This window comes from Callithrix jacchus, chromosome 1 (assembly GCF_049354715.1).
Source record: "Callithrix jacchus isolate 240 chromosome 1, calJac240_pri, whole genome shotgun sequence".
Lineage (NCBI taxonomy): Eukaryota > Metazoa > Chordata > Mammalia > Primates > Cebidae > Callithrix > Callithrix jacchus.
Genome location: NC_133502.1, coordinates 44,123,271 through 44,144,868, shown reverse-complemented (window position 1 = coordinate 44,144,868; position 21,598 = coordinate 44,123,271). Strand labels below are relative to the sequence as shown.

The following is a 21,598-nucleotide window of genomic DNA, read 5'->3' as shown; positions in this document are numbered from 1 at the left end:
TCACAACTGCCACGGAGCCTCACCATTCATTAATCTTCCATAGACTTCCAGTAGCACAGCAACTAAATTACACACATACACACACTGAGGCCAGCATTTCTGTCAGGCTGAAAATTAAACTGAAAAGCACTGTGCCAAGTCTTTTAACCAAACTTCACTATAAAACAGTTAGAAAAATAAACATTTAGCTTGAAGACTGACCCATGAATATCCAATCTTAAATAAAAATGTTGGCTGGTCATTATGTCTTAGACATTCTCTACAGAGTGTATCAAAAATCTTCAAGTGAAATGAAACTCTCTAAACATCTGGTTTGAATTCACCTTGACTCATAACTGTTTTAAAAGAGAGTTGTTTCCTTGATCTTTGAAATAGGAAAAGAACAAAAATATTACAAACAACCATGCTTTTACTAAAATTGTTATCACCTGCTGTTTAGAAGCAAATAGAATAATACTACACATTCTTTATGGTAACATATCTTCCAGACTACATATTTTCTAAAAAGTAAAAGGGGTTTATTTAATATTTAAACTTTATATATTAAATATATATATTACACTTTCCTTATAAGGTTAAATAATTTATACTTCCAAGACTCCCTGTTTTTTTAACTTTTTATTTTGATAACATTTCAAATTTAGGGAAAAGTTATAAAAACAGTACCAGGAGCTTCTGCCCTCTTTAGCCAGCTGCACCTAATTGTTTAGATTTTACCACAGTTGCTTTGTCATTTTCACTACTAGTACTATTTCTTTCTATATTTTAATGTTATTTAAATAAATTGGAATCATGATGTCTTCCAGCCAGAAAATTCTTTTGTATATTTCCTATGACCAAGAACATTCTCTTACATGACCAGAGTACAATTTTCAAAATTAAAAAATATAACATGAATGTCATACTATAATCTGCACTCTATATTCAAATTTAATTCATCAGTTGTCCAGATAAAGTCCTTTAGAGCTATTCTTTTCTCCCAGTTTAGCCCCTAATGTAATAACTTGCACTGCATGTAGCTGTCTGGTCTCTGATTTCATTCAGCCTGCACCAGTTCCTCAATTGTACTTTCACTTTCACGACCCTGACACTTGGAAAGACTGCAGGCAGTGGTTTTGTAGAATGTCCCTCGATTTGGATTGTGTAATACATCCTTATAACTAGATTCAGGTTATGTATATCAGGGTAGGAATATCACATAAATGACAAAATGTCTTTCTCAGTGTATCACATCCAGAGGCACATGACATTGATTTAGCCTTTTGTTGGTGCTGATAACTTCGATCAGTTTCTTTCATGGGCACCATTTGAAACTCATTTAAAATATCATTTAAAATGGTAGAAAAATTGCTATAATATTTACAAAACAGTAGTTTTATATATTTATAATGACTGGGGTCTAGGAGTTTTATTTTCATAAAAATATGCTTAATTCCATTCGAATATTAAAAAAATTAATTGCTATCTATGTCAACATATTTTTGATTGTGGACTTTTAAAAAAAAAGTCAGATGGCTTAAGCTCAAAAAAGGCTTAAAATTAAATAAAGATTTCTCTCATATCTTCTAATGTATTTTGACCACTCCTAAAAAAAACAAAGTACTTCGGAAATAAGTTAAGAATACCAAGGCTAATCTTAAACAAACATATTTGTATTATTGTCCTCTTTTTAAAAGAATAAAGTTTAACATTTGATTACAGAAACTGTATTGACTAATTTAATTATTAGCTTTACATGCAAAATTGAAATTGTAATTTAGAGCCAAAGGTATTTTTTTCAATTTAGTAGAGATTAACGTAAAGGATAATCTTTTTATTCTTCATAATTGGGGAGAATTCTGCAATGGGACTTCAAAAGCTGAAGCTATTATATACAGAATTTCTTCCCTTTCTTTTTACATACTTTGTTCAAATTAACTACAGATCTGTCAGAAAATCATATTAAATAGTTGTCTCACTGGGTTTATGACTTTAAAAATTCAAAATACCATATTAATATGAATATAAGCATATTTTACTCCACGACAGTATTTCATGGTTCTTCATAGAAAACAGTGGTAAAATTAATACTTTTCAAGGTCTACTTTGTATTAGGCTTTGTGTTAAAGGCTTTTTATGACAGTATGAATATTTTAAAGGTTACTAATGGTAAATAAAGAATCCATTTGAAGCTAAAGCAATGGGAGTATTAGCTTGCACCTAACCTATGATTATAATTTGATTTTACCCTGTAGGGCTATATTTTAGAGAACTACTGAGGTCAGCTCAAAAGAGGGCTACTAAAATGTAAAACTGAAGAGGGTGTTTTTGAGAAAAAAAAATCTTGAATTAAAGTGAAAGTGATTGTGAGTACAATAGAATACCAGCCCAGATATCAGATGGATTGATGGCTATGTCTTAGGTAAGAATGCTCAGATAAAGATAGGTGAAAACTGAGAGCCATTACACATCAAAACCTTTGAGACATTGAGAACATAAATACCTCAACAGCATTTAAATCAGCAAAAGTGGATATGAAAGCCTTTGCATAGGTTTGAGCACTTCTGAAATGGGTGGTGGAAGGCCAAGGAATAAACACAGTCATCAGGGATTTTGTTGCAGCCTGAACAAAAATCTGCCTGAACAAAATACCTAAAAAGAATACTTAGTAAACTCAGCAGTACTTGTCTTCACTCATTTAGTTGATAAATATTTTTAAGATATTACCACATGTGAAGCACTATTCTAGGCACTGAAATGAAGCATTGAATAAAACCTCAAAGAAGAGATAGCAGGTTTTGATTGTTGAAAGGTTCTGAATGAACAACGCTAAAAGTTGATTGGATGTTTATTGTGTGTCAACATGGCTTAATGACTGATGTTTTGGGCTGTAAGTGGATACAGTAGGGAGTTGACCCTAACAAATGTGAATTCCAAAACTCTTTAATATAAGGTTTTGCCAGATTTCCTGAAAGCACATATATTCATATACAGTAGAAACATGAAAATTGGTTGTGTTTCATTACTACTCACATGACAAAAAAAGGCATTTCTCAGATTTGAAAACACTACATAAAAAAATCAAAAGAGGGCCGAGCGTGGTGGCTCACGCCTGTAATCCCAGCACTTTGGGAGGTCGAGGCGGGTGAATCACGAGGTCAAGAGATCGAGACCATCCTGGTCAACACGGTGAAACCCCGTCTCTACTAAAAATACAAAAAATTAGCTGGGCATGGTGGCGCGTGCCTGTAATCCCAGCTACTCGGGAGGCTGAGCCAGAAGAATTGCCTGAACGCAGGAGGCGGAGGTTGTGGTGAGCCGAGACCGCTCCATTGCACTCCAGCCTGGGTAACAAGAGCGAAACTCCGTTTCAATTAAGAAAAAAAAAATCAAAAGAATAAATTTATCTTCCCATAAGATTTCCAATATTGCACTAAATTTCTCTGTCTTATTTGTTTCTTTACATTTATCTATTTATTGATTGAGACAGAGTCTCACTCTGTTGCCCAGGCTGGAGTGCAGTGGCATGATCTCTGCTCACTGAAGCCTCTGCTTTCCAGGTTAGAGCAATTCTAGTGCCCCAGCCTCCCAAGTAGCTGGGATTACAGATGCGTTACACAACCCCTGGCTTTTTTTTTTTTTTCTTTTTTCAGTAGAAATGGGGTTTTGCCATGTTGGCCAAGTTTGTCTCCAACTCCTGGGCTCAAGTGATCCACCTACCTCAGCCTCCCAAAATGCTGGGGTTACCGGCATGAGCCACAGTGCCCAGCCTAATTTCTTTGTCTTCAGCCAGTGAATACAGGTTGAGCAGCTATATAATGCAATACTTCAGAGCACTACTTACTGACTCAGCTGGCTATTGCTGCCAAACTTAGTGACTCAAACCAATGAAAACATATTGTCTTATAGCTCTTGAGGCTGTAAGTAAGAAAAGGGTCCTATGGTACTAAAATCAACGTGTTGGCAGGGTTGTGCTCCTTGATAGACACGCTAAGAATAGTTTGAGTAGTTTGTTTTGCTGTCTTTTCCAGCTTCTAGAAGCCTTTGCATTCCTTGGCTAGTGGTATCCTTCCATCTTCACATTTAGTAATAACCTTTCTCACACTGCATCACTCTGACAGTCTTCTGCTCTCTTTTACACCTTTTGGGACCCTTGGGTTTACATTGGATCCCCTTAGATAATCTTAATTAATCTTCCTATATTAAGACTTATTGATCAACAACCTGAATTCTGTCTGCTATCTTAATTTTCTTGGCCTTGAAATCTGACTTATTAAAGGACATTTGGGACATTGCTCTGACTACCACACATATGTTTCTTAGTTGGCATAAAGGGAGTTGTGATTTGCTAAGAGTTGTATACAGAAAGTTTCATTCGGCCATTTAAAATACCAAATTACCTCTACTCTTATTACCTTTTAACTATTTCCCTAAATTACACTATAAATTGTATGTCATCTGTAGAGTTCCTTTCGGATATATCTACGAAATATTTTTCTTTGGAATAGCAAAGCCTACTTATTTACAGAAGCAGAAAATATCAGTTAAATCTTCAAAGTAATACATTAATGAATTCCAATTACGATCCAGATTAATTGAAGTGCAAATCGTATCAATTTTTTTAACTGATAAGTTCTAAAGCATTTATAATTCAGACATCAGTTTCAATATCTTATCCCTGAATACCTACATAAAATTAAATAAAATATTGACTCCAAATATTGTGCTAAGTCCACAGCTATCCTGATATTCATTCAAATTTTTAGAAGTTGGGAGATGGAGGACCAGAGGTTGCCTATGATATTTTGGTCACTGTGGCTCTTGCGTCAACCACCTGAGGGATTGAAATTTGAAAATTATTTCCTCATTTTGCTATTTTTTATTATTTGTGTATATGCTCACATGCACACACATAAAAAACACAAAAATATACATATACACACATATACGTATATGTGTATATAGGTATTAAAAACACAAAAATATAATAATATATACATACACACAGATATGTGTATATATATATAGATATATACACACACATACATTTTACTGAAAACTGGAAATTGGGAAGGGAAGAATAACTAATGCATACACAATAATCTCTCAGAACTCTTGGCTTATAGCTTATGATCAATAACTACTTTTATAATGTATTACAAGTTTAAAAGACCATTAACTTGATTAATAAATTGATTTTTACTTCGGTCAAAGGTAGTGTATTAAAATGCATGCCTTTGAAGCAAGATACACCTGGACTTAAATCCAAGCTTCACCTTTTTAAGGCCTCATCATGGCTCTGATTCTTCCCACTCCACTGTGTCCAGCTGCCCATCAGAAACCTCAGGCTAGGCTCAAATGACATTTACCAGTGTGTGGACATAGGGCCTCATATGGGAGGATCAATAGGCCACTCAAGGGCCGGGCACAGAGGTTCACACCTGTAATCTCAGCACTTTGGCAGAGGCATGCAGATTACCAGAGGTCAGGAATTTGAGGCCAGCCTGGCCAACATGGCGAAACCCCATCTCTACTAAAAATACAAATAAATTAGCCATACGTGGTGGCACACGCCTGTAGTCCCAGCCACTCTGAAGACTGAGGCAGGAGAATCGCTTGTACCCAGTAGATGGAGGTTGCAGTAAGCTGAGATCACACCACTGCACTCCAGCCTGAGTGACAGAGTGAGATTCCATCTCAAAAAAAACAGTAATAATAATAATAAAAGCCACTGAGACTGCATCCCTGCAGGGTCTGACTGATTAGAGTAACCTGGCATAATCTTTCCTCATCTGCAAAATGGAAATAACTAATTAATAGGGGTTTTCTGAGGAATAAGTTAAATAGCACATGGAAAGTGACTAACAAATATGGACTTTGTGCTCTAAAGTCCCATTGTTCTTTGTCAAAAGTTTGTTGTTACTGTGTTTTGTTGTTTATCCCAAATGACATCATAACAATGTTCTTATAGTTGCCAGCCATTCAAATCTGACCTCAATGTTTTATATCTCACCCTTAAGAAAAATTCCAGAAGTTGTCACATCATTTTAACAAAAGTGTACTATATAATGAGAATAGTTGTAGGTAGTATGAATCATGTCTAAAACCAAACATATTATTAGATCTGAAAGCTAAAGAGACTGTAAATTGGTAACACTATTGTTATTGCTTGGATGTTTCTTGATATACACCTGCTATAAAACTCTTGATTTTGCCCGTCTTGCCAACATAACAGTTTGTGCCTACCTGCTTGATAAAATTTCAGCGTTCTCACAAACAGGCGGGTACAGACGGCTCAAAAGGATACCTAAGACAAATAGGCTTTTGAGATCCAAAAACAAGACAATACACTTCTTAAAATTATAAGATTCCTTGGGGCAGTTGTTGACATCTGCAAGGCGTATATGCATAGACTAATACCCATTTAAATGACCCCTTTTAGGTGGTGCAAGCAGGAATGATCACATCCCACTGAGCTATTTTGGTATCTTAGTAAGAAAAAATGTACTACCTAAATTTATTAAAGGTATTCACATATGACTAATAATACAACAGAACTTTCAACAAAATATTTACCAAAACACAGCTGGACTTTACTGTGATAAAAATAAACTTGTAAAAAATAGTAGCTATCTTTTATTTTAAATGGTCTCTCTTTTTATCATCACAAGGTTGTTTAGGTCAATGACCTAATTAGCATAAATGACCACGTGTGTGTGTGTGTGTGTGTGTGTGTGTAATACAGAAACACTGAATTGGTTCCTTCAGGTTTTGAACAACTAGAGAAGGAGGATCATTTTTAAAAGCTAGTCAATTTGAATATGATTTTTGGAATGTCATTTCTAGTTTGTAAAATTAGCTAAAACAATGTTGCAATTTGATGTGTAGACCATTCAAAATCAGAGAAAAGCAATGAAAGTCATACTTAATCAGTTCCATAATTTGAAGAGTTATTGGCTTATTGTAGATCCAACTTTACATAAAGGAATACCTCAATGCTGTAGGAGAAATCTTGGAGCGATATGTTGTATACAGAATAATTAAGAAAGATGAGCTTGAAGATGCTATGGAAAGAATTAGTAAAGAGGGCAGCATGATTGGATCTGTTTTGTGCATTTCACATGCATTCCTGCTTTAGAAAGTGCTTAACAGTTCTTGCAACCAGAAACTTATAGATACTGTTTAAAAGAATCATAAACTAGAACCGGAAGTCAAAGAATATAAATAAAATGTTATCTTACATAAAGCATAGCAACATTACCATTTAAGGCAAAAGTATTATATAAAAAGAGACAGCAAGAACATTTGCATGAATAAAATTCATGAAATGTATCCCTACATATTAAAGTCAATTAGTTTCAGTATTCAATTGGCAGTTAGAAAAAAGTCTTAGGTTAGAAGTTTGAAGAAAATGAAAATCACATATTACAAAATTATACTGAAAGGTAATGACACTACGCAGTTGACAAAAAAAAATTAAAAGCAAGAGGCCAATTGGAAACAAGACTAAAATCTGTTTAATTTTGAAAAGTGAAGAAAATTTAGAAGGCAAGTCAGGGATGCTCACCACACAGATCACACTCTAGGAGCCCAGTGATAATCACCTTCAAGGAATTTTCAAACAGTGCACAGTAATGGAAAACATTGCAGGCAAGTCACAAACTGAGATCAAGCCTGTAAACAAATAGAAATACAACTTGAGGAAAATGTGTTAGAAAAAAAATTTTAATTATTCAGAAATCTTTAGAGAGATCTAATCAAACTTGGAAAATATTACAATGTAAAGACATTTGCCAAACAAAAATGGAATGACTGAGAACTTCTTGCAGAACTTCTTGACTAGAACATCAATGTTAACAAAAATAATTATACTTTAAGCAAATTTGTGTTTCAATGAATCTACTTATTAGGAATTGTTAAAATAGGACACTAGTATCATATTTAGAATTCTGTAACTCCATTTTAATATCTTTTTGCTTTTTGGTATAATTAAAATCAAATGATATTAAACATAAAATATGATCACACAAAGTGTGAAAAAAGGAGCAAAGGAATGTAAGGAATGGGTTGCAGATATAGAATCACACAATCTGGTCCTTGAGAAAGAAAGGTATGAACACGAGGAGAGAAAGCATGAATTTTATTCATTCAAATGTTCTTGCTTTCTCTTTTTATGTAACGACACAGTTTAAAATGTGTTTTGAAATAGAATACATTTCTCAGGAGAAATTACTATGAGAAAATATGACTTCCCTTAAAACAGATTGCAAATTTAAGTGAAATCTTCAAGATTAGGACAGAAAAGGAGCATTGTCTCTGTTTAAAATGCAAAAATGGGTCTATATTAATGTTTAATTTGGAGTGGAAGTAAAAAGAATTTTGACTTTAAGTATAAAAAGGGATTTGACAGAAAGAAGATGGTGTGGTAGGAACAACTCAGGATTGCAGCTCTCAGTGAAGGCATAGAGGGTGAGTCAAAGCCACATGTCCAGACGGATCTTTGTTGCCCACAGAATGGAGAAATTCCCAGGTGTGGGACACCACACCTTTCGGCTGGCACGGCTGTTTTGGCTGGGACCGAAGCACAGCGAGAGGCCACACAAAACGCATTGGTCTGGGTGGCCTGTTAAACCGGTAATCTGAGATTTGGGAGGGCAGATTAGCATACCCATCTGATTAAATGGGACTTGGACAGTTAGCCAGACCAGGAGATTCCGGGGAAGTGACATTTGAGCTGGCGCAGTGCGTCGCTGCACAGGAAATCACACAGATCCCGGTGCCCTATCAGCAGGCAACTGAAACACCTGTGAGAGAGTCAACCGTTCAACTTAAAAAAAAGAGAGAGAGAAAGGGCTCTGCAGCAGGGAGCCAGGTGATCAGGCTCAGTGGGTCCCACCCAACAGGGACAAACAAAACGGTGATTCAAAACACTCAGAGGCACTGCTGAATCCAGGATGGTGCAGCTCAGTAGGGGAGGGGCACCCACCATTACCGAGGCATTCCGCCCCTACTGAGGTACGCTCCCATTGCTGACACAGCCTGCTGTTACCAAGGCAACCCACCATAACAGAGAGACTCCACCAACAGGGCGGAGCCCATGACAGCAGGGTGGAGCCCACGGCAGCGAGGCAGAGCCCACGGCATCAGAGTGGACCCCGTTGCAGCAGGGCAGAGCCTCAGCAGGCAAATAGTGACCAGACTGCTTCCTAGCTGGGCAGGACAGTGCAATAGATACTCATAAAGAAAGCCCTAACTCCTCAAGACAGAGCATCTGAGGAAAAAAAGGGGTTTATAAGTTCTGCTGCAGCAGATTTAAACACACCTGCCTAATAGCCAAGAATGAACAATGAAGTTCACAGCTCAGCACTTGAGCTCCTATAAAGTACAGACCATCTCCTCAAGCAGATTCCTGACCCCTGTTTATCCAAAGAGTCACCTCAAAAAGGACTGATCAGGCTGACATTTGGCGGGAATCATTCTGGGACAAAGATAGCAGAAAAAGAAACTGGTAGCATCCCTCACTGTTCCACAGCTGCTACAGGTGTACCCAGACAAGCAGGGCCTGGAGTGGACCTCAGCAGTCATACAGCAGAGTGGATAGACTATTAGAAGAAAAACTAAGTAACAGAAATACTTCATCATCAACAATCCGGGCATCCATTCAGAGACCCAATCGAAAAGTCAGCAACTACTCAGATGACAGGTGGATAAATCCACAAAGATGGGAAGAAACCACCACGAAAAGGAGGAAAACACCCGAAACCAAAACAACTTGCCTCCTACAAAGGACCAAAACTCATCACCAGCAAGGGAACAAAGCTGGACAGAGAATGAGGGTGATGAAATGACGGAATCAGACTTCAGAAGGTGGTTAATGAGAAACTTCCGTGAGCTAAAAGAACATGTTCTAAATCAATGCAAAGAAGCTAAGAACCTTGAAAAAAATTTTGTAAAAAGATTCGAGGAAATGATAACAAGAATGGACAACTTAGAGAGGAATATGAATGAATTGGAGGAGCTGAAAAACACAACACGAGACTTCGCGAAGCATGCACAAGTTTCAAAAGCCAAATTGACCAAGCAGAAGAAAGAATATCAGAAGTCAAAGATCAACTTAATGAAATAAAATGAGAAAACGAGATTAGAGAAAAAAGCACAAAAAGAAATGAGCAAAGTCTCCAGGAAATGTGGGACTACGTGAAGAGACCTAACGTATGTTTGATAGGTGTACCAGAATGTGACGAAGAGAATGAATCCAAGCTGGAAAATACTCTTCAGGATATTATCCAGGAAAATTTCCCCAACCTAGCAAGGCAGGCCGATATTCAAGTCCAGGAAATAGAGAGAACACCACAAAGATATTCAGCAAGAAGAGCAACCACAAGGAACATAATCATCAGATTCAGCAGGGTTAAAATGAAGGAGAAAATTCTAAGGGAAGCCAGAGAGAAAGGTCGGGTCACCCACAAAGAATTGCCCATCAGACTCACAACACATCTCTCGGCAGAAACTCTACAAGCCAGAAGAGAGTGGGGCCAATATTCAACATCCTTAAAGAAAAGAGGTTTCAGTCAAACTGAGCTTCATAAGTGAAGGAAAAATAAAATCCTTTGCAAACAAGCAAGGACTCAGAGATTTTGTCACCACCAGGCCTGCCCTACAAGAGCTCCAGAAAGTGGCACTACACATAGAAAGGAACAACCAGTACCAGCCATTCTAAAAGCATACCAACTGCTAAAGAGCATCAACAAAAAGAAGAATCTGCATCAACTAACGGGCAAAACAGCCAGCTAGCATCAAAATGGCAGTATCAAATTCACACATAACAATATTAAGCCTAAATATAAATGGGCTAAATGCACCAATCAAAAGACACAGACTGGCAAATTGGATAAAAAGCCAAAACCCATCAGTGTGCTGTATCCAGGAAACCCATCTCACATGCAAGGATACACAAAGGCTCAAAATAAAGGGATGGAGGAAGATTTACCTAGCAAATGGAGAGCAAAAAAAAAGCAGGAGTTGCAATTCTCATCTCTTTAAAGCAACAAATATCAAAAGAGACATAGAAGGTCATTACATAATGGTAAAAGGATTGATACAACAAAAAGAGCTAACGATCCTAAATATATATGGACCCAATACAGGAACACCCAGATATGTAAGGCAAGTTCTTAACGACTTACAAAGAGACTTAGACTCCCACACAATGATAGTGGGAGACTTTAACATGCCACTGTCAATATTAGACAGATCAACCAGACAGAAAATCAACAAGGATATCCAGGGCTTGAACTCAGACCTGGAACAAGCAAACCTGATAGACATTTACAGAACTCTCCACCCCAAATCCACAGAAGATACATTCTTCTCAGCACCACATCACACCTACTCTAAAATTGACCACATAATTGGAAGTAAAGCACTCCTCAGCAGATGCAAAACAACTGAAATCATAACAAACAGTCTCTCAGACCATAGTGCAATGAAGTTAGAACTCAGAATTCAGAAACTAACTCAGAACCACACAGCTTCATGGAAACCGAACAACTGGCTCTTGAATGTTGATTGGATAAACAATGAAATGAAGGCAGAAATAAAGAAGTTCTTCGAAACCAATGAGAACGAAGACACAACATACCAGAATCTCTGGGACACATTTAAAGCAGTCTCCAGAGGAAAATATATAGCAATAAGTGCCCACATGAGAAGAGTGGAGAGATCCAAAATTGACACCCTATCATCAAAATTGAAAGAGCTAGAGGAGCAAGATCAAAAAAACTCAAAACCTAGCAGAAGACAAGAAATAACTAAGATCAGAGCAGAACTGAAGGAGATAGAGACACGAAAAACCCTTCAAAAAATCAATAAATCCAAGAGCTGGTTTCTTGAAAAGATCAACAAAATAGACAGACCACTAGCCAGATTGATTAAAAATAAAAGAGAGAACAACCAAATAGACGCAATTAAAAACGATAAAGGGGAAATCACCACAGATTACACAGAAATTCAAGCCATCATCAGAGAATATTACAAACAACTCTATGCACATAAACTAGTAAACATGGAAGAAATGGATAAATTCCTGGACACTTGTGTCCTCCGAAGCTTAAACCAGGAGGAAGCTGAAACTATGAATAGACCAATAACAAGGTCTGAAGTTGAGGCAGCAATTAAGAGCCTACCACACACACAAAAGAGCCCAGGTCCAGATGGGTTCACAGCTGAATTCTACCAGACACACAAAGAGGAGCTGGTACCATTCCTTCTGAAACTATTCCAAATAATCCAAAAAGAGGGAATCCTTCCCAAATCATTTTATGAGACCAACATCATCCTGATACCAAAACCCAGCAGAGACTCAGCAAGAAAAGAAAACTTCAGGCCAATATCCATGATGAACATAGATGCAAAAATCTTCAATAAAATACTAGCTAACCGATTGCAATAGCACATCGAAAAACTTATTCATCATGATCAAGTAGGATTCATCCCAGGGATGCAAGGCTGGTTCAACATACGCAAGTCTATAAACGTAATTCACCACATAAACAGAACCAAAAACAAAAACCACATGATTATCTCAATTGATGCAGAGAAGGCATTTGACAAAATTCAACACCCCTTTATGCTAAAAACCCTCAATAAACTCGATATTGATGGAACGTATCTCAAAGTAATAAAAGCTATTTATGACAAACCAACAGCCAATATCATACTGAATAGGCAAAAACTGGAAGTATTCCCTTTGAAATCCGGCACCATACAAGAATGCCCTCTCTCATGACTCCTATTCAATATAGTACTGGAAGTTCTAGCCAGAGCAATCAGGCAAGAAAAAGAAATAAAGCGTATTCAAATAGAAAAGGTGGAAGCCAAATTGTCTCTATTTGCAGATGACATGATAGTATATCTAGAAGACCCCATCATCTCAGCCCAAAAATTCCTGAAACTGATAAGCAACTTCAGCAAAGTCTCAGGATATAAAATCAATGTGTAAAAATCACAAGCATTCCTATACACCAATAACAGACTTAAAGAAAGCCAAATCAAGAACAAACTGCCATTCACAATTGCTACAAAGAGAATAAAATACCTGGGAATACAACCTATAAGGAACTAAAGGGACCGCTTAAAGGAAAACTACAAACCGCTGCCCAACGAAAGAGAGGACACAAACAGATGTAGAAACATTCCATGTTCATGGTTAGGAAGAATCAATATCGTGAAAATGGCCATACTGCCCAAAGTAATTTAGAGAATCAACGCTATCCCCATCAAGCTACCATTGACTTTCTTCAGAGAACTGGAAAAAACCGCCATGAACTTCATATGGAACTGAAAGAGAGCCCACATATCCAAGTCAATTCTAAGCAAAAAGAACACAGCGGGAGGCATCACACTACCGGACTTCAAACTATACTACAATGCTACAGTAATCAAAACAGCATGGTATTGGTACCAAAACAGAGATATAGACCAATGGAACAGAACAGAGGCATTGGAGGCAACACAACATATCTACAACCATACAATCTTTGATAAACCTGACAAAAACAAGCAATGGGGAAAGGATTCCCTGTTTAATAAATGGTGTTGGGAAAACTGGCTAGCCATGTGCAGAAAGCAGAAACTGGACCCCGCCTGACACCTTATACTAAAATTAACTCCAGAAGGATTAAAGACTTAAACATAAGATCTGGCACCACAGAAAGCCTAGAAGAAAATCTAGGCAAAACCATTCAGGACATAGGAGTAGGCAAGGACTTCATGACCAAAACACCAAAAGCACTGGCAACAAAAGACAAAATAGACATATGGGGCCTAATCAAACTCCACAGCTTCTGCATGGCAAAAGAAACAGTCACTAGAGTGAATCGACAACCAGCAGAATGGGAAAAAATTTTTGCAGTTTACCCATCTGACAAAGGGCTGATATCCAGAATTTACAAAGAACTCAAAGAGATTTACAGGAAAAAAACAAGCCCATTCAAAAATGGGCAAAGGATATGAACAGACACTTTACAAAAGAAGACATACATGAGGCCAACAAACATATGAAAGAATGCTCATCATCACTGGTCATTAGAGAGATGCAAATTAAAACCACATTGAGATACCATCTCATGCCAGTTAGAATGGCCATCATTAAAAAGTCTGGAGACAACAGATGCTGGAGAGGATGTGGAGAAATAGGAACACTTTTACACTGCTGGTGGGAGCATAAATTAGTTCAACCATTGTGGAAGACAGTGTGGCAATTTCTCAAGGACTTAGAAATGGAAATTCCATTTGACCCAGTAATCCCATTACTGCGTATATATCCAAAGGACTATAAATCATTCTACTATAAGGACACATGCACACTAATGTTCATTGCAGCACTTTTTACAATAGCAAAGACCTGGAACCAACCCAAATGCCCATCGATGATAGACTGGACTGGGAAAATGTGGCACATATACACCATGAAATATTATGCAGCAATCAAAAATGATGAGTTAGTGTCCTTTGTAGGGACATGGATGAATCTGGAGAACATCATTCTCAGCAAACTGACACAAGAACAGAAAATGAAATACCGCATATTCTCACTCATAGGCAGGTGAGGAAAAATGAGAACACATGGACACAGGGAAGGGGGTACTACACACTGGGGTCTATTGGGAGGAATAGGAGCAGGACAGCAGGGGCGGGGAAGTGGGGAGGGATAGCCTGGGGAGAAATGCCAAATGTGGGTGAAGGAGAGGAAGGCAGCAAAACACACTGCCATGTGTGTACCTATGCAGTTGTCTTGCATGTTCTACACATGGACCCGAAAACCTAAAATGCAATTTAAAAAAAAGGAGTTTTAAGCTCAGAATGGAAATTACAAATCTCATCTGTATCAGAGAGGAATGAAGTCATTGCCTTTCTATCTATTTTCTTCTTTCATTCCTCTAGATATTTTAAAATAAACTTGCACTCTTCTTAGAACATGAATGAACCAAATTCCCTGTAAAGGAGGGGCATATACTGCATCCTAAATGGTTATGTCCATTTGTTTCTTTCTCCTTATTTGTTTGCTTGTTGTATTCTTGGCATACCACTCTCCACTGAATAGAAAAACTGATCAGATTTATTCCCCATGTTGTAAAATGTTAAAACTTGAGGGAACTGGAAGGCAATAAAAGAAGAAATCTATCTAAATTTTAAAGCATTAGTTTTTGTGCATGATAGGGAATATAAAATTTGTGTCAAAAGATCATCCATTCATTCAGGCAATTTAATTCAAGCAATATTTCTGGAATTTCTATTAAGTGCTAGGCACTCTTGTAGACATGAGTAACAGTTAGAACAGGATAAACAGCTGGTCTGCTCTTATGAAGATTTCATTCCATAAAGACAAACAAATGATACAATTAAAAATATTTAGAGGCCGGGCGCGGTGGCTCAAGCCTGTAATCCCAGCACTTTGGGAGGCCGAGGCGGGTGGATCACGAGGTCAACAGATCGAGACCATCTTGGTCAACATGGTGAAACCCCGTCTCTACTAAAATTACAAAAAAATTAGCTGGGCACGGTGGTGCGTGCCTGTAATCCCAGCTGCTCGGGAGGCTGAGGCAGGAGAATTGCCTGAACCCAGGAGGCGGAGGTTGCGGTGAGCCGAGATCGCGCCATTGCACTCCAGCCTGGGTAACAAGAGCGAAACTCTGTCTCAAAAAAAAAAAAAAAAAAAAAAAAATATTTAGAATGGAAATATTTACTATGACTCAAAGTGAAATAGATTAAGTCATAAAAAAGTAGGGTAATGTAAAAAACTCTGACATACTAAAAATTGTTCACTCCAGCCGATATATGACCTTGGCTCTCATAACTGTCTCTCCAATCCTTCTTGATAACTGCCCAGTGAATGGCTTCTAATCCATGGAATAATCCCTCTATCTTAGAGAGCTATCTTTAGACAATTATTTCCCTAATTAGTGTGACCTCAGCAGACCACTCATAGTAAAGCTCTGTAAGAATCATTCCACAATTTGTCAAGCTGAAAGATTTCTTTGAAGTTGTTCTCATGCTACAATATTCTAAAAAAGAATTGTGCTTTAGAGTACCACATGACATTTAATAAATTAATATAATTCTAAAACTATTTCAATAATTCAGTTGAAGTTAGAAAATGGGAAACAGAAGAAAAATGAGAAGACAGTAGTAAAGTGATAGCTCTAAATCCAGCTCTATAAGGATGTGCATTTAATAGTATCAAATAAATCCTCTAATTAAAGTCATGGATTACCAGATTACCAGAAAGGCAAAAGAGGCAAGACCAAAGCAAATGGTTATAAGGGCTACTTTAAATATAAAGTTAGAAATAGATGAAAAAAATAAATATATACTTTGCAAATAGAACTTAGAAGGATATAATGGCTGCATAAATATTAGCAACAATATATTTCAAGATAAATGCTATTGCTAGAGATGAAAAGCAACATTATACAAATTAAGGCTTAATTAATAAGGGAGAGCTAATAATTATAAATGTGTAAGTAGATCCTAAAATTACATGAGGCAAAAACTCATAGAATAAACAATTTCATAATTATAATAGGATATTTTAACAATTATTTCTAGGCAACCAATGGAAGAACTAGATAAAGAATCAGTAAATACACAAATCATCTAAACCATACTTTTAAGCATGTTATACAGCACTACGCAACAAGTGCAGAATAATTATTTTCAAGTAAATATGCATACATGGTTCATTCACCAAAGAAACCACATAATGTATCTTAAAGCAAGTAATAATAATCTTAAAATTATTAATATAGTGCAGAATGTAGTCTCTGACTGCAATGGAACTAAATTAGAAACCAATACAAATAAGGTATTAAAGAAGCTCCCACCTAAAAAAGTATGAAAATTTGACAGCACACTTCTAAATAGTTCATGAGTTAAGAAAAATAAATAACAAGAAAAGAAGAAAATAATTAAAGCTAAATTATAATAAAATAAAAATATAAAGATTTGATAGCTGCATCTACATTTGTGTTCAGATAAAAATCTTAGCTTGAAATGATAATATTCAAAAGGAAGAAAGAGCTAAACTTAGTAATCCAAGACATACTACCTTGCATATGTTTTTTAAAAAAATCCCAGAATCAAAATAAAGTCAAAGTATTCAGAACTAAAATGTTTGAAAGAAAAATTTAGCTGAATATAAAACAGATGAAAATCTAGAAAATGAATAAGACCAAGAATCTGGATTTAAAAAAAAAAAACAAAATTAATAAATCTCTATCTAGAATTATCAAGGGAAAACATAACAGAAAGTAGTTATATCAGTATTTAAAAATGGGTTATTATTAAAGGTCCTAAAAACTTGAAAACAGTAATAACAGAATGATATAAATAGATATAGGCCAACAAATTTCACAACTTTGATAAAATGTATCTTTTTTTTGAGAAATAAAATGCCCTAAGAAAGATGAAACATGCTGTCTGAATATTTCAAAATCTGTTGAAATTCATTATATTTCTATATTAAAAAAATCTCTAGGACTTTATGGTTTTACAGGCAAATTCTAATAAATAGTCATAGTAAAAAAATGAATCTTACAACTCCTTCATAACAAAGAATGGGAGTACTTACAATTTTTATGTAAAAATTTGACATTATCCTAAAAATAAGACCCAAAAACCACATTGCAAAAAAAAAAAACATACAAACTTCCTACATAAACATACTTATATTTCTTAACAAAATATTATTTAATCAAATACAGAGTATTCAATTAATACAAAAGATAATGTATCATGATTAAAGAGGATTTGTTCCAGGAATATAACATGGATGCACTAGTCACAAATCAAATAACATAACATAACTGTATTTACAGAATAAAATGAGAAAACAGACATTCATTTTCAAAGATGTATTAAATAAGTTGACAAAGTTCAGCAACCATTTTGATGGAGACTTTTAGACAACAAGATTTTTTTCTTTCTGATTCAGAGCATTTATGAAAAACTTGCAGTTACTCTACTTCATGGTAAAATATCCTATGGTTTCCTCATAAAATGGAAAACAAGGCAAGAATGGCTCTTTTTAGTCAGCATTCCACTAGTCATCTTAGCTATTGCAAAATAGGTATATAAAAGAAATAAATGACATAAGTAGCAGAAAAGAAGAATTAAAATAGTTTCTTATTGACGTAATAGCTAACCTATAAAATCTTAAAGAATCTACAATACAGCTATTAGGAAAGATTAATTTGGGAAGTTTTCAGAGTATGTGTTTATTATAAAACATAATTTGCATTTTATATGCTAGCAGGAAAAAATGAATTTTACATTTCTGGCAAATCTTGCCAAAAACATTAAAATATTTCCAAATAAACTTTTACAAAGAAATGTGAGATGTCTATTATAAAACCTACAGAATCTTCCAGAAATAATTTTTAAAATACCTAAATAATAAAGAGAAAGGTAGACTATGTTTCTGGTTTGCTTAGGTGTCAATTCTTCCTAATTTGATCTACATTCAGCACAATCCTAAAAGCCCAGAAAGCTTTTCTTGTGTAATTCACAAATTGTATGTAATTTTGTAATTGTCAAATTATAATTTTGTATTGCCAACTCACAAGAGTGGAATAAAGTAAATCTTTCCTGCTCTCTTAATTCAATTTTGCAAATGACCTAAAATAGATGAAATATTTGGAAAATTAACAAAGTTACAGAACTTAAAGCATTTTATTTCAAGACAATAAAATGCTACAGCAATGAAAACAATGTGATTTTAGTAAGATACACACATATTTTTACATAGCTCTCTATGCAATTCAAAGGCGAAAAAAATCCTTTACAAAAAAGCTATTAGAAGTACCGGATATTGATATGAAATATAATAAACATGAATCCTTACCTCACATAGTGAGTGAAACAGGATAGTTCCCTTGACCCTTTTGTGGGATGGCACAGCAGTTGGTTTACTCAGTTAACTGCTCTCTACCCCTTGCAGGACGGGGTACATGCAGGTGAATGAGTGCAGAGGCTGGGACAAGCATTATCTGGGCAGCTGGCAGGCACAGAATTTTGCGTGGGCCCACAGCAATATCTAGAAGTTGCCCACAATCCCCAAAGCCCCAGTCAGCATGTGTTAGAGTATGCTCTTTTAGCTTTGCCATCTGTGGACAGCTTAAGTGTTAAACAGCTTAGTGGAGGGTCAGTGTGACAGCCTCTGGGTCCTTGTCTGGCATCTAGGAAGAATCAGGTTGCTCAAATGAATTGAAGGTGGCAAATGTGTAAAATTTTACAGAGTGGTGGAAGTGGCAGTCAGTTGGATGGGAAGCTGGAAAAGGGATGGAGTAGGAAAGTGGTCTTCCTCTGGAGTTTGGCTATCTCTGGCCATACTCTTCTCTGAGGTCCCACTGTCAAGCCATCCCTCTAAAAGTCAAGCTCCTTCTCTCCAACATCCAGCTTCTTCTTCTCTTTCCTTCTCTGCAACTCTGCTGCTCCACAGGTGGGGCCTGGGGATTTTACAGATACAAGATGCGAGGCAGGTTGGGCCAGGTTGATTTTGGAAAAGGCAACATTTGGACAGGAAAACAGAAATGCATGTTCTCATTTTGGGCCATGGTTCCAGGTTTAAGGGTGTGGCCCTCACCAGGTGCTGCCCTCTTCTACCCAGTATTTCCCTGCATCCTGTCCATATCAATAATAGCACACATAATTTAACAAGAAATGTAATAACTGGAAACTTTTCTAGTTATAAAATTACTCATCTCTTCAAAAAATGTCATTAAAGAAATAAAGGCCAGGTTCTATGGCTCATGTCTGTAGCCCCAGCATTTTGGAAGGTCAAGGTGGGTGGATCACCTGAGGTCAGGAGTTCAAGATGATCCTGGCCAACATGTTGAAATCCTGTCTCTACTGAAAATACAAAAATTAGCTAGGCATGATGGTGCATGCCTATAGTCCTGGCTACTAGAGAGGCTGAGCAGGAGAATTGCTTGAACCTGGGGGGTGGAGGTTGCAGTGAGCTGAGATTGCACCACTGCACTCCAGCCTGGGTGACAGAGTGAGACTTTGTCTCAGAAAAAAAAAGAAAGAAATCAAATGATCAGCAAAAATGGTGGGAAATATTTACAATACATCTATCTGCCAAAAGTCTTGTATCTAAAATATATAAAATCACCAAAACATTACATTGCATTTGAAAAAATCAGCCAAAGGAAAAGGCAAATATATTTACAGTGATATATTAGGACACATTTACTACAATAGCTAAAACAAACAGATTGATAATCAATCTTAAGTGTCAGTGAGCATATGAGGCAACTGAAACTTACAGTAACTTTGAAACCCTGAGAGCTTACTCAGTTATATGGCAATTCTACTAGGTATTTGTCCAGGAGGAATAATGAAAAGATATGTCCATGCACAGATTTGTTCATGAATGTTCATATCAGCTTAATTTTCAAAACTGGAAAACCAAATTTTATGCACAGGTAAATCCATACAATATAATACTACACTGCAAAAAAAAAAAAAAAAACAAAAAAAAACAGAATATTGTGTGTTAGTGTACACAACAATATTTGTAAATCTCAAAATTAGTGTGTCCAGTTAAGAAAGACATAAGAGAATATGTGTCATACTACATGAGTGAATTAATATAATATTCAACAAAGCTCAGGTGTGGTGGCTCATGCCTATAGTCCCAGAACTTTGGGAGGTCGAGGCAGATGTATCACTTGAGGTCAGCAGTTTGAGTCCAGACTTGCTAACATGGTGAAACTCAATCTTTACTAAAAATATGAAAATTATCTGAATATGATAATGCATGTCTATAATCCCAACTACTCAAAAGGCTGAGACAGGAGAACCACTTGAACCCAGGAGGTGGACGTTGCAGTGAGCCAGGATGATGCCACTGCACTCCAGCCTGGGAGATAGAGAGAAACTCTGGCTCCAAAAAATAAATACATAAATTTCTACAAAAAAAGCAAAGTAATCTATAGTGATGAAGAGCTGACTAGTAGTTTATTCTTGCTGGAAGAGCAGAGACACATGAACTGCAGACAAGCACAGGGAGACATTTGAGGGTAACAGAAATGTTTTCTTGTTTTGACTGTGGCTGTGGTTTCTTAGTTGTATGAATCTATATTCATAAAATTGTATACTTTAAATGGAGTCAGTTTTTGTATACAAATTTTACTAAAATAAAATTAATAACAAATGCAGATTAGACGAAGAGAGGTGATGCATCACTTGCATTAGGGAAGAGGTATGAAAGTAATGCAAAAACTGTGATTACTTTTGTACCGACCTAATATAATACTTCTAGAAATATACAGGTATAAGAGAGAGTCAGCTGTGATAACTGTTGTATCGTATGGAGAACCTGTGCCAGCTCACAATAATAGAAGTGAAATAAATCCTTTTTGATCCTGTTACCTTTTTATTTTTCTACTTTTTACTTAATGAGTCAGATCACCTATTCAAAAAATGTTTGGTGAAATGCAGAAGGCCTGGCAGGTATTACAGAGAAGAAGCTGGTAGGGCCAGCTTTTCCCTATGCATGCTTTTTAAAAGAATTGTGAGAAAGTTTTAACTTTAAATGGAATTTGAATGTATTTTC

At 36.3% G+C, this 21,598-nt stretch overlaps 1 long non-coding RNA gene across 1 annotated transcript in view; it reads right to left on the bottom strand.

Annotated features, from left to right (window-relative positions):
* The window catches only part of LOC144579001 (uncharacterized), a 50,811-nt gene extending 31,709 nt beyond the window's left edge, over positions 1 to 19,102 (bottom strand). Inside the window, exons 1-2 of the long non-coding RNA XR_013525720.1 lie at positions 18,881 to 19,102; positions 7,584 to 7,653 (exon numbers count right to left, since the gene is read on the bottom strand). This is a non-coding gene — a long non-coding RNA (uncharacterized LOC144579001). The remainder of the gene's footprint in view (positions 1 to 7,583; positions 7,654 to 18,880) is intronic.
* Between the last annotated feature and the right edge of the window lie 2,496 nt (positions 19,103 to 21,598).